Source organism: Sciurus vulgaris (assembly GCF_902686455.1).
Source record: "Sciurus vulgaris genome assembly, chromosome: 9".
Taxonomy (NCBI): domain Eukaryota; kingdom Metazoa; phylum Chordata; class Mammalia; order Rodentia; family Sciuridae; genus Sciurus; species Sciurus vulgaris.
The window spans coordinates 1,115,581-1,130,052 of NC_136469.1; the positions used below are offsets into that span (position 1 = coordinate 1,115,581).

The window sequence follows — 14,472 nt, forward strand, 5'->3', positions numbered from 1 at the left end:
ATTCACAAATTGACTTAACTGTACGTACAGTGATAAATGTAAACGCACTTTTGTGTGTGCTGGATCCTACTATTGGGCGGAAATTCTGCCTTAAATAACTCCATTCTGAAACAATTTATGTAATTCACAGCAACTAAAAAGGAAAAAAAATTTCCCAGGGCTGTAATACACGCCTGTAATATCAGGTACTGGACAAGCATCGCAGGAGGATTTGAGGCCCTGCCCCAAGAATTTTTGCGTGTACGTAGTGATGGCCACGTGGTGAGTGTCCGTGGGTCTGATCCCAGGCAGGCAACAACACAACACGGGCACCAGGACCTGTCACCCTGGCCTTGCTTGCTCCTGGGTTGGGTGAGTTCGGTGTCACTCAAACAGGAGGTCCGCAGGCTCGGCCCGAGGCGGAGCCTGCAGCCGCGTCCAGGGTCTCTCCTGTGAGAAGGTCCAATCCACACACGGCCAGGGAGGAGGGCGGGCTTCCCATCCTCTGCGCCCCGCGTCTGGAGCCGCCATTCTTCGAATCCCTTTGTAGGCTCCTGCCCTAGATCAGAAGCCCCCATTTCTGTGCTGTGCTGAAAGACCACAGGGAGGACACCAAACACCCTGAAAGCCTGGAAATGGTAAGCGTGCATCGTGAGACTGGGTAGGAGGCTGCTCGAAGCCGGGGCCAGAAATGGTGGGACAGGAAATGGTGGCCTGGGACTCCTCATGGCCTCTGCAGAGCGTGGTGGCCGGAGGCCTCGCTCGGGCGACTCAGCCTCCAGTTTCTTCAGACAGTCTAGCGGAGCTTAGGCCGGCAGTCGGGATCCCCGGCACTCCCCTGCCGGAGCAGCCCCTTCCTGAATCCCTGCGTGGGTCGGTGTGCCCGCATGCTCCCACACTGCGTGGTCAAGGTCGGGTACCAGCAGGGCCCTCCGGCTCCACGTGTGCCTCCCTGCGCGAGAGAAGCGGTGGTTCCCAGCAGCCCCGTTCTTGTTCCCCACGAGGACTTTTTTTTCTTTCTTCCTTTTAAACCAGGAATTTAACCCAGGTGCGTTTATCCCCCGATCCACACCGCCAGCCCTTTTTTATATTTTTTATTTGGAGACAGGTTCTTGCTGAGTTGCTGAGGGCCTCATTAAGTTGCTAAGGCTGATTTGAACTCGCGATCCTTATGCCTTCTGAGCTTTTTAAACGTAGGGGAAGCAGTGTCTCAAATCCAGAACCCAAATCCGGAAATCCAGAACTCCAGCTTAGCTCTTCAGAGGTCTGAGAGTAAATCCCTGTTCACATTTCCAATGCCAAGGTTGCCTCTTTACATTGAATGAGGATAAAGTAGAATAGGTAGTAAAATGACCAGGCAGTCAGGATAACGCCCCCGTTCTACCACACCTGCAGGCTGACCGGTAGATACATTAATGAGCACCATTAAGGCCTGTTTGAAATGTAGTAAGACTTTGAGGCTCTCTTTTGGGAACACCAACTCCTTCGTCCCTTGGGTGAACCCAGATGGAAGTTACAGGAGGGAAGATGGGCCACAGAAAGGATGGAAGCGAACCCAGGTGGTAGCCAGGATGCCTTTTTCAAAACCTAATTTAAGTAGATTTTGCTCCAGGCTCTGCCCAAAACCATATATATACTCCTAAGCTGGCACACCAACATACGGTTTTCTGCTACTGTGCTCCCTGGAGTTCTAGCTCTCTTGCTTAAATAAATCCTACTGTGTTTACTCTTCCCTTTTGTTAGTCTGGATTTTTTTCTTCAAAATTTTTCAAAAATCCAGACAGAATTGGTGAAGTGGGGAATTTAGTCTCATCTAAAAACTTAAGTTTCAACATTGTCAATTATTTTTCCTCATGTTTCATTTCAAGTGGATGCATTATTTGTAATTTTTTTCTCCAAGAACTGTATGGCATTTTAAAGAGATTTTGTTTTATCCTTGTTTTATCCTTTTATCTTCTTCACATGAGAAGAAAGCAGGGAAAAATTAGGTGACAAAAAAAAAAAAAAAAAAAGACTCTCTTCTAAATAGGATAGTATAGTTAATGTGCCCCAATTAAGGATTTTTTTTTTTAACTGATGGGTGTTGGCACATGGTGCACAAATGACACAGACCAAAGACAAAAGCAAACCTCAGATCAGCAACTTTCCTTTATTCTGCAGGAGAGTCGATTGATTAGGCACAGGAGGGCTCATTTTCTGTGTATGGAAATGTTCCCTGGGTTACAGAAGGAATGTGGGTTTTATAGTTTACAACGGGAGTGAATCAATCATTGGAGACCGGGGATGTGCCTTTTGGACAGTCAGGGACTTAGTTGTGAAGGTCAAAGTATTAACTCAGGAAGGCAGTAGTAAAAAGTCTGAGACTCACTGTCACTGGGAAGAGCTCTCGGCTCTGGGACCCGCGTTACCTCGAGCTTCACTGTTTGCCTGTCTCTTTCCAGGACTCATCTGCAGCGAGTCCAGGGTCTAGCATTTCGTCTTTACCTCTTCCAGTCAAGACCCTGCGGTTGGGAAGGGGTGAATGTTTGCTTTTGGTGGAGATGCTGGAGGTGAACCCTGGAAGGGAGGAAAGTCTGCTTTTCCCTGGGGGACCAGCTGTTACTGGGAAAGGAGGTACTAGGAGAGGGTTGATGTTTGTCTGACTTCCCCTTCTCCTCCCAAGTCACATTGTCCCTCCATTTTTCTGGGGGGGCTGTCTTGTAGGAGTATTATTTTCCATAACCCTTCAATGGTCCTCACTTGAGTTTTGTTTTCCTAGCAAAACCACTTTATTAAAATGACCTGTAGAAACATGAGAAACATTTCAGCAAACTCCTTTGTTGTGGTGGAGCAGGAAAATAAAAGTGGAACTTGAATTATAGGCAAGTTCAATCACAAGGGCTAAAGTATACAGTATATTAGAAGGTCACAGGCCATGCCAATAACTGATACTTTTTTATACCTGTTTTACATAGATTTTGGCCAGTAGCCTTAACACTTTTTCATTATCTGTTTGGATTGAATCAATAATCCAGAAAGCAGTGAAGCAGTGAATTTAGTTTTAGCGCAAACTCTGGTTTCAGTTATCTCAGTGTCTAAGTTAGGATTTCCCATTAAAGAATTTACTGTGTGTTGTATGCTCATTCCAGCCTCCCATCTTTACCTAGTTCTGAGTTTTAGGACAGTCTGACACAAGGTGCCCACAGATACCAATGTCTTTCAGTATCTGAGTCTTGCCCTCTAGGAAATGGTTTGAATTACAAGTGTGTAGCCTCTGGCGAGGTAGTAGGATGCTCCACAGCTGCAAGGAATCTACTGTATACCTTTCATCTAAAACGCATTTCATGGGCTGGAGATGTAGCTCAGTTGGTAGAGTGTTTGCCTTACATACACAAGGCCCTGGGTCCTAATCCCCAGCACCGCCAAAAAAAATAATAAAACCAGAAAAAGAGAAAAAAGGCACTTCATTGGTTTCCTTTTGTTAGAGAGTGTGAATAAAGCTACAATCAAAATTAAAATGTAAGTGCAGTGATTTCTTTGACAAAAGGACTCCAAATCCTTTAGATATAGACCCAGAATTATCATTACTGAATTGTCTGGCATTTTACCCAATATTATTATTTATTGATTGATTTTTTTGTTTAGGGTTGGAGATTAACCAACAGGCATTTTACCACTTTACTGTATCCCCAGGGCCCCCGCCTCTTTTTGATACAGGGTTTCACTGAGTTGCTTAGGACCTCGCCAAGTTGCTGAGTTTGGTCTTGAACTTGAGATCCTCCTGTCTCATCCTCCTACGCCACTGGGAGTACAGGCATGTGCAACCATGCCCTGCTACCCAACACTATTATCAGTGGATTATATGGCAGCTTTATTTTGAGCATTTGGAGAAACTTAAAACTTTTTTCAAAGTATCTTTATTGAATTTATATTGTCACCAACATTTTTACTTATTTATGTATTCTGGAGTACCTATTATATTTCAGATATTTGGTTTGGTGCTAGGAATTGGACCCAGGGATGTTTACCACTGAGCTACATCCCCATCCTTTTTATGTATTATTTTCAGACAGGGTCTCACTAAGTTGCTTAGAGCCTTGCTAAGTTGCTGAGACTGGCTTTGAACTCAAAATCCTCCTACCTCAGCCTCTTGAGCCTCTGGGATTACAGGCATGTGCCACCACACCTGGCTCTCAGATTTTTATAATGGGCATTCTAACAGCAATGCACAGGCTGCAGGAAATCTATTTGACTGATGCATTAACTCCCTGAGTCAAGTTTATGTGGGGTAGCCAGAGTAGGAACGTTCTGTAAAGATTTCTTCGGAATTAATAGGGATCTGTGGTTTCTAACCCATTTTTTGCACTACTGCTGGGTCTCATAGTCCATGAAAGTGCTGGTAAACAATGTAAATTCATTCATTGGCCCACTTTGCTTCCAGAGGTTAGAATTTCAGGACATAGTCACTTGCACAAAATATGTTAAAGTTGAGACACTCAGTGCACCAACCTCTAGGAGGAGCAGTTGGCAGTCCTGGAATTTTTTTTTTTTTTTTGGTAAACAAATGGGATACATGTTGTTTCTGTTTGTACATGGAGTAACAGCACAACATTTGTGTAATCATACATTTACATAGGGTAATGATGTTTGATTCATTCCGTTATTTTTCCCCTTCCCCCCCACCCCTCCCACCTCTCTTTTCCCTCTATACAGTCCCTCCTTCCTCCATTCTTGTCCCCCTCCCACCCCCCATTACGTGTCATCATCCACTTATCAGTGAGATCATTCCTCTTTTGGATTTTTGATATTGGCTTATCTCACTTAACATGATATTCTCCAATTTCATCCATTTGCCTGCAAATGCCATAATTTTATTATTCATTATGGCTGAGTAATATACCATTGTATATATATATATACCACAATTTCTTTATCCATTCATCAATTGAAGGGCATCTAGGTTGGTTCCACAATCTGGCTATAGTGAATTGAGCCGCTATGAACATTGATGTGGCTGTATCTCTGTAGTGTGCTGATTTTAAGTCCTTTGGGTATAGGCCGAGGAGTGGGATAGCTGGGTCAAATGGAGGGTTCATTCCAAGTTTTCTAAGGAATCTCCACACTGCTTTCCAGAGTGGCTGCACTAATAATAAACCCCACCAGCAAAGTATGAGTGTACCTTTTTCCCCACATTCTCGCCAACACCTATTGTTGCTTGTATTCTTGATAATTGCCATTCTAATTGGGGTGAGATGGAATCTTAGTGTAGTTTTGATTTGCATTTTTCTTATTACTAAAGATGGTGAACATTTTTTCATATGTTTGTTGATTGCTTATAGATCTTCTTCGGTGAAGTGTCTGTTCATTGCCTTAGCCCATTTGTTGATTGGGTTATTTGTATTCTTCATGTAGAGTTTTTTGAGTTCTTTATATATTCTGGAAATTAGTGCTCTATCTGAAGTATGAGTGGCAAAGATATTCTCCCACTCTGTAGGCTGTCTCTTCGCATTGCTGATAGTTCCCTTTGCTGAGAGAAAGCTATTTAGTTTGAATCTATCCCAGTTATTGATTCTTGCTTTTATCTCTTGTGCTATGGGAGTCCTGTTAAGGAAGTCTGATCCTAAGCCAACAAGGTGAAGATTTGGACCTACTTTCTCTTCTATAAGGTGCAGGGTCTCTGGTCTGATTTCAAGGTCCTTGATCCATTTTGAGTTGAGTTTTGTGCAGGGTGAGAGATAGGGGTTTAGTTTCATTCTGTTGCATATGGATTTCCAGTTTTCCCAGCACCATTTGTTGAAGAGGCTATCTTTTCTCCATTGCATATTTTTGGCACCTTTGTCTAGTATGAGAAAATTGTATTTATTAGGGTTTGTGTCTGTGTCCTCTATTCTGTGCCATTGATCTACCTGTCTAGTTTGGTGCCAATACCATGCTGTTTTTGTTACTATTGCTTTGTAATATAGTTGAAGTTCTGGTATTGTGATACCCCCTGTATCATTCTTCCTGCTAAGGATTGCTTTAGCTATTCTGGGTTTCTTATTCTTCCAGATGAATTTCATGACTGCTTGCTCTATTTCTGTGAGGTACGTCATTGGGATTTTAATTGGAATTGCATTGAATCTGTATAGCACTTTTGGTAGTATGGCCATTTTGACAATATTAATTCTGCCTATCCAAGAACATGGGAGATCTTTCCATCTTCTAAGGTCTTCCTTAATTTCTTTCTTCAATGTTTTGTAGTTTTCATCATAGAGATCTTTTACCTCTTTGGTTAGATTGATTCCCAAGTATTTTATTTTTTTTGAGGCTATTGCAAATGGAGTTGTTTTCCTCATTTCCCTTTCAGCTGTTTCATCGCTTGCGGATAAAAATGCTTTAGATTTATGCATGTTGATTTTATAGCCTGCTATTTTGCTGAATTCATTTATGAAGTCTAGAAGTTTTCTGGAGGAGTTTTTTGGATTCTCTAAGTATAGAATCATGTCATCAGCAAATAGTGACAGCTTAAGTTCCTCTTTTCCTATTCGTATCCCTTTAATTTCTTTAGTGTGCCTAATTGCTCTGGCTAGAGTTTCGAGGACAATGTTGAATAGAAGTGGTGAAAGAGGACATTCTGTCTTGTTCCCGTTTTTAAAGGGAATGGTTTCAGTTTTACTCCATTAAGAATGATGTTGGCCATGGGCTTAGCATAAAGAGCCTTTACAATGTTCAGGTATGTTCCTACTATCCCTATTTTTTCTAGTGTTTTGAGCAGGAAGGGGTGTTGTATTTTGTCAAATGATTTTTCTGCGTCAATTGAAATAACCATATGATTCTTATTCTTAAGTCTATTGACATGGTGGATTACGTTTATTGATTTACGGATGTTAAACCATCCTTGCATTCCAGGAATGAACCCCACTTGATCGTGATACACAATTTTCTTAATATGTTTTTGGATACAGTTTGCCAATATATTGTTAAGGATATTTGCATCTATATTCATCAAGGATATTGGTCTAAAATTTTCTTTCCTTGATGTGTCTTTTCCTGGTTTGGGTATGAGGGTGATATTAGCTTCATAGAATGAGTTTGGTAGGGTACCCTCCTTTTCTATTTCCTGGAATACTTTGAGAAGCATTGGAATGAGTTCTTCTTTGAAGGTCTTGTAGAACTCGGCTGAGAATACGTCTGGTCCTGGGCTTTTCTTGGATGGTAGATTTTTAATGGCTTCTTCTATTTCATTGCTTGATATTGATCTGTTTAAATCGTATATGTCCTCCTGGTTCAGTTTGGGAGAAGCATATGTCTCTAGAAATTTGTCAATGTCTTCGGTACTTTCTATTTTGTTGGAATGCAGATTTTCAAAGTAGCTTCTCATTATGTTATGTATCTCAGTGGTGTCTGTTGTGATATTTCCTTTTGCATCATGTATTTTAGTAATTTGAGTCTTCTCTCTCCTTCTCTTTGTTAGTGTGCCTAAGGGTTTGTCTATTTTGTTTACTTTCTCAAAGAACCAACTTTTTGTTTTGTCAATTTTTTGAATAGTTTCTTTTGTTTCAATTTCATTGATTTCAGCTCTGATTTTAATTATTTCCTGTCTTCTACTACTTTTGCTATTATTCTGTTCTTCTTTTTGTAGGGCTTTGAGCTGTAATGTTAGGTCATTTAGTTGTTGACTTTTCATTCTTTTCTGGAATGCGCTCCATGCAATGAATTTTCCTCTCAGTACTGCTTTCATAGTGTCCCAGAGATTTTGATATGTTGTATTGTCATTCTCACTGATCTCTAAGAATTTTTTAATCTCTTCCCTGATGTTTTCTGTTATCCGTGTTTCATTTGATAGCATATTATTTACTCTCCAAGTGTTGGAGTAATTTCCCTTTTTTATTTTGTCATTTTTTCCTACTCTCAGTCCATTATGATCTGATAGAACACAAGGCAGTATCTCTATTTTTTTGCATTTCCTAAGGGCTGCTTTGTGGCATAACATATGGTGTATTTTCGAGAAGTTTCCATGTGCTGCTGAGACGAAAGTGAATCTGCTCGTTGATGGATGGAATATTCTACATATGTCTATTAAGTCTAGGTTATTGATTGTTGTTATTGAGTTCTATGGTTTCTTTGGTTGGATTTTGTTTGGAAGATCTATCTAGTGGTGACAGTGGTGCGTTAAAGTTGCCCAGAATTATTGTGTTGTGGTCTATGTGATTCTTGAAATTGAGAAGGATTTATTTGATGTACAGGGATGCACCATTGTTTGGGGCATAAATACTTACTATCATTATGTCTTCCTGATTTATAGTTCCCTTAAGCAGTATGAAATGTCCTTCTTTATCCCTTCTGACTAACTTTGGCTTGAAGTCCACTTTATCTGATATAAGGATGGAAACCCCCGCTTTTTTACTGGGTCCATGTGCGTGGTAGGTTTTTTCCCATCCTTTCACCTTTAGTCTGTGGATGTCTTTTTCTATGAGATGAGTCTCTTGCAGGCAGCATATTGTTGGGTCTTTCTTTTTAATCCATTCTGCCAGTCTATGTCTTTTGATTGATGAGTTTAGGCCATTAACGTTCAGGGTTATCATTGAGAAATGATTTGTATTCCCAGTCATTTGGTTTATTTTTGGTTTTTAAGTTGGCTTGGTTTCTCCTTTGAGTGGTTTTTCTCTAAGGTAGTTTCTCCCTTTGCTCACCTCCATTGTTGCTTTTCGTTTCCTCCTCATGGAATATTTTGTTGAGAACATTCTGTAGTGCAGGCTTTCTATTTGTAAATTCTTTTAACTTTTGTTTATCATGGAAGTATTTTATTTCATCTTCAAATCTGAAGGTTAGTTTTGCTGGGTATGGGATTCTTGGTTGGCAACCATGTTCTTTCAGAGCTTGAAATATGTTGGTCCAGGCCCTTCTAGCTTTTAGAGTCTGGGTTGAGAAGTCGGCTGCTATCCGTGTTGGTCTCCCCCTATATGTAATCTGATGCTTTTCTCTCGTGGCCTTCAAAATCCTGTCTTTGTGTTGAATGTTAGGCATTTTCATTATAATGTGCCTTGGTGTGGATCTGTTGTGATTCTGTGCATTTGGTGTTCTGTAAGCCTCTTGTATTTGATTTTCCATTTCCTTCTTCAGGTTTGGGAAGTTTTCTGATATTATTTCATTGAATAGGTTGTTCATTCCTTTGGTTGGTATCTCTGTGCCTTCCTCAATCCCAATAATTCTTAAATTTCGTCTTTTCATGATGTCCCATAGTTCTTGGAGATTCTGTTCATGATTTCTTACCATCGTCTCTGTTTGGGCGACTTTATTTTCAAGATTAAATATTTTGTCTTCATTGTCTGAGATTCTGTCTTCCAAGTGATCTCGTCTCTTGGTGATGCTTTCCATTGAGTTTTTTATTTGGTTTATTGTCTCCTTCATTTCAAGGATTTCCGTTTGGTTTTTTTTTTTTGAGAATCTCTATCTCTTTGTTGAAATGATCTTTTGCTTCCTGCAGGTGCTCGTTCAGCTTATTGGTATTATCCTTCATCGCCTGCATTTGCTCTCTTATCTCATTCTTTGCTTCGTGAATCATCTTAATCATGTATAATCTTTTCTGACATTTCTTCTAACATACTGTTATTGGATTCTATTATTATAGAATTTAGATTGGTTTGGATCATTTTCTTCCCTTGTTTTTTCATGTTGTTCATGTATCTTCCCCTCTAGCAATGCAGATCTGGGGTATTGCAGATTTCCCCCTATAGGCTTATAGTGGCCCTATAAGTTTCCAAAACCCTTTCTTAAGGGGAGATCAATATTAGAAATGCCCAAATCAGACTCTATGCAATCCTAGACCAAATAGCCCCTGTGGGGACAATAACAAATTGTCATATTAAAGAAAGTGAGTTCAAATATTATCTTCAGTAAAACAAACAGTTTTGCAATAAGGTCTGCAGTTTCTAATGGAGGACAAAGAGGATGCAGAAGGATGTAGAATGTTGCTGTTAATGGGATAATAAAAGAATGTACAGAAGTTCTAGAAAATAGAAAGTGTGAGAGTGTTATCAAAAGATATTGGATGTTAGCATGCAAAAAAGGGAGAAAGAGACTCTGAGGGAACAGGTAAACAAGAGGAAAAGACAGCAAGAAAAGTAAAGAAATAAAAACTTAAATTTTTTAAAAAGGAGAAAAAGGAAATTCTACCGTATAGCAGTCATATACTAATGAAACCTCCCAGTGTTCAGTAGCCTGATGCATGAGAGGTACCTGACAATGAGCTTCAAGCCTCCAGCAGGCATCTCAGGATGGGATTTGCCCCACCCAAAGATCGGAGTTATGGCTTCCAGTATTATCCAAGATGGCCGCTCTGGCTTCCAAATGTGTTGGCAAATGGGGAGCTACAGCTCAGGGGTGGACGTGGTCAGCTGGAGTTCCTGGAGATGGGATGCGGTTGTTCCGGCAGGGTTCCTGGAGGTCCCGTGTGTTTGGTGTGGTTGTGGGATCCTAGAGGCTGGGTGCAATCAGTCCGTCTGGAGTCCCGGTGATAGGGCACAGTCAGTTGGTCTGGAGGTCCTGCCAGCAGGGAGCAGTCAGTCAATGTGAGGGCCCCAGAGGCAGGGAGTGATCGGTCGGGCTGAGGGATCCTGGAGATGGGGCTCAGTCAGTCCAGCCAGGGGTCTTACGGGGCCTGGCTGTTGTCTCAAAATGGCTGCAGCCACATGTAATCAAACCTGCAGGTACTGTAGCAGTGAACTTCCAGGCAGGAGCAGGCAGCTGGCGCTCCACTGGTGGTCTGCGGTCAATCTGCTGGCAGCTGTCAGACGATCGGGAGGTGAACCTGGAGCGTTGGGTGATGGTTAGGAGTAAGGCAGGTGATGGACAGGTGAGAGGCAGGCAAATGGCGGATGATAGATGCCTGACAGTGAGCAATCTGCTCTCAAAAAGGCAGACTGCAGATGATCACAGCAGACAAATGGGTAAACACCCGGGAATCGATGAGGAGCAAAAACTGCCTCACCGAGAAACAGATATCCTCTGCTTGAATCCAGCGTTATGGAGTGACAAGGAACGCAGCCTCCCTCTAGTCCGCCATCTTGGATCTCCCCAGTCCTGGAATTATTACTGGGGTCAGCAGGGTTGGTCACAGCTGAGGAGTACAAAACTCTCACTCAGGCTGTGAGTGGTTTACTGTATGTGCCCCTATTACACCCGAAGTGCAAGGTAGAGAGAAGCTCTTCTGCCAGCAACAGCAGTTGGGAAAATGTGCTGCCAGAATGCTTCTCAAGATAAACTGACACGTTTGATATTTGGCTACTTCTGTGCCTTAATTCCAGCTGATGAAACCCTTGGAAAGACTTTCATGGCCATACGAAACCACATTTTCTGTGGCTTAGTACTTGTCTGTCACTTCTCGCACATTTCTCTTCACTGAGGGTGATGGTGGCTGTTGGGGGTTTGGTCTGAAATGTGGCACTTTACTCAAGACAGAACAAATGCCCAGTGTGCCCAGCTTTTCCTGCTCATTGAAGGTAGATATTTTCTAAATTGTCCAATGTTTCTAAGCCTCTACTCATTTCTGATTTTTGTCAAAGAGATACTCATATCACAAGTAGCTTTTTATTAACCATATTTATAGATGGAGGGAGAGTCCAGAATCTTAACATTCTTCTTTACTTTTAACATCATCTCCCCTTTAACATCTGGCTTTTATTGGGCTGCTGTTTGAACCCAGAACCTTGCACATTGTGAGCACACACTCTACAGTGGACTGTAACTGCAGTCCCGAGTTCTAACATTAGATTGGATAGTTTCATCCATTCACATCAATGTTACTTTTCATATGGTTGGATTCAGGTAGGCCTTTCTATTGCTCTTGACAATACCAAAAATTTACATACATATGGATTCAGATTTGGTTTATGTTGTCATTCATTGTTCTTTATTACATTACAGTTTCATAATACACATTATTGTCATATAACAATAACTATTTGATCTTCTAAATTAGAGGCTTGGGGGGTATTTTACATATTTTACTTCCCAGATAAATTTTAGAAAAAAATATTGGTTTTCATTCCTTCTTTTATTAAAAGAAAAACAGGTTAGAATTTTGATGGGGAAATATTAGAGATTAAATTGAGGTAAAATGGTTGTCTTTGTAATGATGAGTTTTATTTACACACATTTTATGTCCTTCTGTAAATTTTTATTTTGTGATAAGTTCTACATTTTTCCCTTGATAGTCTCTATACATGTGATGTATCACAAAGATGTCACTTCTATATAATTTTTGCATGGTATTTTGTACTGTTAGTTTAACTGAATGTAATGAAACCAAAAAATGTGTGTGGACCCTGGATACCAAATTTTCTCAAACTGTAGTTTTTATTTCATTTTGAATGTACCTCCTCTTTTCCTCCTAAATCCCAGATTTCAACCGTAGGGACCAATATAGCTGTAGCCTTATGCTATCATGTAACTATATTCCATCATGGTTCACAAGTAACAGTAATGTCTGTAGGTCTATGCTACTGGTTGAGGAGCATCGTATATATTAAATAGGTGAACAGTTTTTCCAAATAGATAGCAGCAATTTACACTCTATCTTTAGTTCATGAGAATTTGCTTCATGTCTTCATCAATACTGTGTAATTTTTTTGTATCTGATGTTATTTTCTTATTTCTCTAATTTGTTAACATGTTGAGATTTTTTTGATTTTTGAACATTTCTCTTATATAAAGTGGTTATTTAAGTCTCTTGCCTGCTTTTCTCTTGGTGTCTCTATCATTTCCTTTTTTTATTAAAAGTTATGTTATGTGGGAGGTGTTTAGTTCTCCCACCCTGTCACTTCTCTTTGTACATTTTGATGGTGTCATTTGTGAAGAAAATTTCTATTTTTATGTTCCCCCATTTGTGAATTTTTAACATGTTTTGTGTAACTTTTTGAAAAGAAGTAGCCTTCCTGTTCTGTGATTCTTGAGATTGAAACCAACGGTGCCATTTCACTGAGCTACATCCCCACCATTTCTTCAATCTTATGTTGAGACAGGTTGTCAGTAAGTTGCCCAGGCTGATCTTGAAATTTTAATCTTCCTGCCTTCGCCTCCCAAATAGATATTATAGGCATGTACTGTGACATTCACACTATAAATCCCTTTTTTTGGTACTGGGGATTGAACTCAAGGGCACCTCACCACTCAGCCACATCACCAACCCTATTTTGTGTTTTATTTAGTGTGTTTTTTTCAGTGAGACCCTGTCTCACTGCGTTGCATAACACCTTGCATTTGCTGAGGTTAGCTTTGAACTCACAATCCTCCTGGCTCAGCCTCCCAAGCTGCTGGGGTTACAGGCATGTGCCACTGAGCCTGGCATAAATCCCTTTTTATAGTAACTTTTGACAGATACATATATCAGGGGTTGAACCTAGGGGTGGTTAACCCTTAAGCCATAGCCATATTTACAGGCCTTTTGATATTTTATTTTGAGACAGGATGTTATTCAAGGTGGGCAGAGTCTTGCTAAATTGCTGAGACTGGCTTTGAACTCTTGATCTTTCTGCCTTTGCCTCCCAAGTTACAAGTGTGTGCCACCATTCCCAGCTATATTTTATTTTTATATTGAAGTGCATATTACTTCTGATAATTATTTATATCTGATATTTAGAAAGCATATAATTTTTTTTCAACAAATATCCCCTTGTCCCAGCAGTTTTCTTTGGGAAGAATGTCATTTTTCTATTTCCATAAGCAGTGCAAGCTGTGTACTTCATCATTTTCTTAATGGCAAGTCTTTTTGTAAAAGTTCTGTCTTAGTTATGCAGGTCTGTTTATTCATATTATTATGAGGTATATGTGATTTATATGACTTCATAGCATATAGCAATATGTGGCATAATGATCCTTTGGTCAGTGATGAACTTCATGTAACTATAACATGTAGCCTAAGCTGGGTGCGGTGGCACACGCCATTAATCCCAGTAGCTCAGGAGGCTAAAACAGTTCAAAGCCAGCCACAGCAAAAGAGAGGTGCTAAGCAACTCAGGGAGACCCTGTCTCTAAATAAAATACAAAATAGGGCTGGGGATTTGACTCAGTAGTCCAATGTTCCTGAGTTCAATCCCCAGTACCAAAATAAACAAACTAAGACCAAAACAAACAAACTTCAAAGAAAGAAAGAGAAACAAAAACCAAAAAAAAAAAACTTGTAAGCTAAGCATTTGGTAATACAAAAATCTAGGTATCGGTATTCACTATGGCATTTGTGAAATGAAAAAAAAAATCACTTTAGAGTGCATTTCTTGCATTGTTTACCCATCATTAAATGAGGCATCTTTTGTACATATACATATACATTACCATTATATATAATTAATACAGATTACTATGTCTCAAATTTACCATATCTGTTTCGATTTAATTTGTCTTTGAAAGCACCAATATATGATACTCTATGGATATGTACATTTTGTAGGTCTTGAAACTTTAACTTTTACTTAGGGTGTTCTTTCCTTTACTCTCCTTTTTATGGAATTGCCTCTTCCAAATTATTGAGGTTGATGA

At 40.2% G+C, this 14,472-nt stretch overlaps 1 long non-coding RNA gene across 1 annotated transcript in view; it reads left to right on the top strand.

Annotated features, from left to right (window-relative positions):
- The first annotated feature begins 484 nt into the window (after nt 1–484).
- LOC306669084 overlaps nt 485–14,472 on the top strand; it is a 61,628-nt gene continuing 47,640 nt past the window's right edge. The window contains exon 1 of the long non-coding RNA XR_013766020.1: nt 485–617. This is a non-coding gene — a long non-coding RNA (uncharacterized lncRNA). The remainder of the gene's footprint in view (nt 618–14,472) is intronic.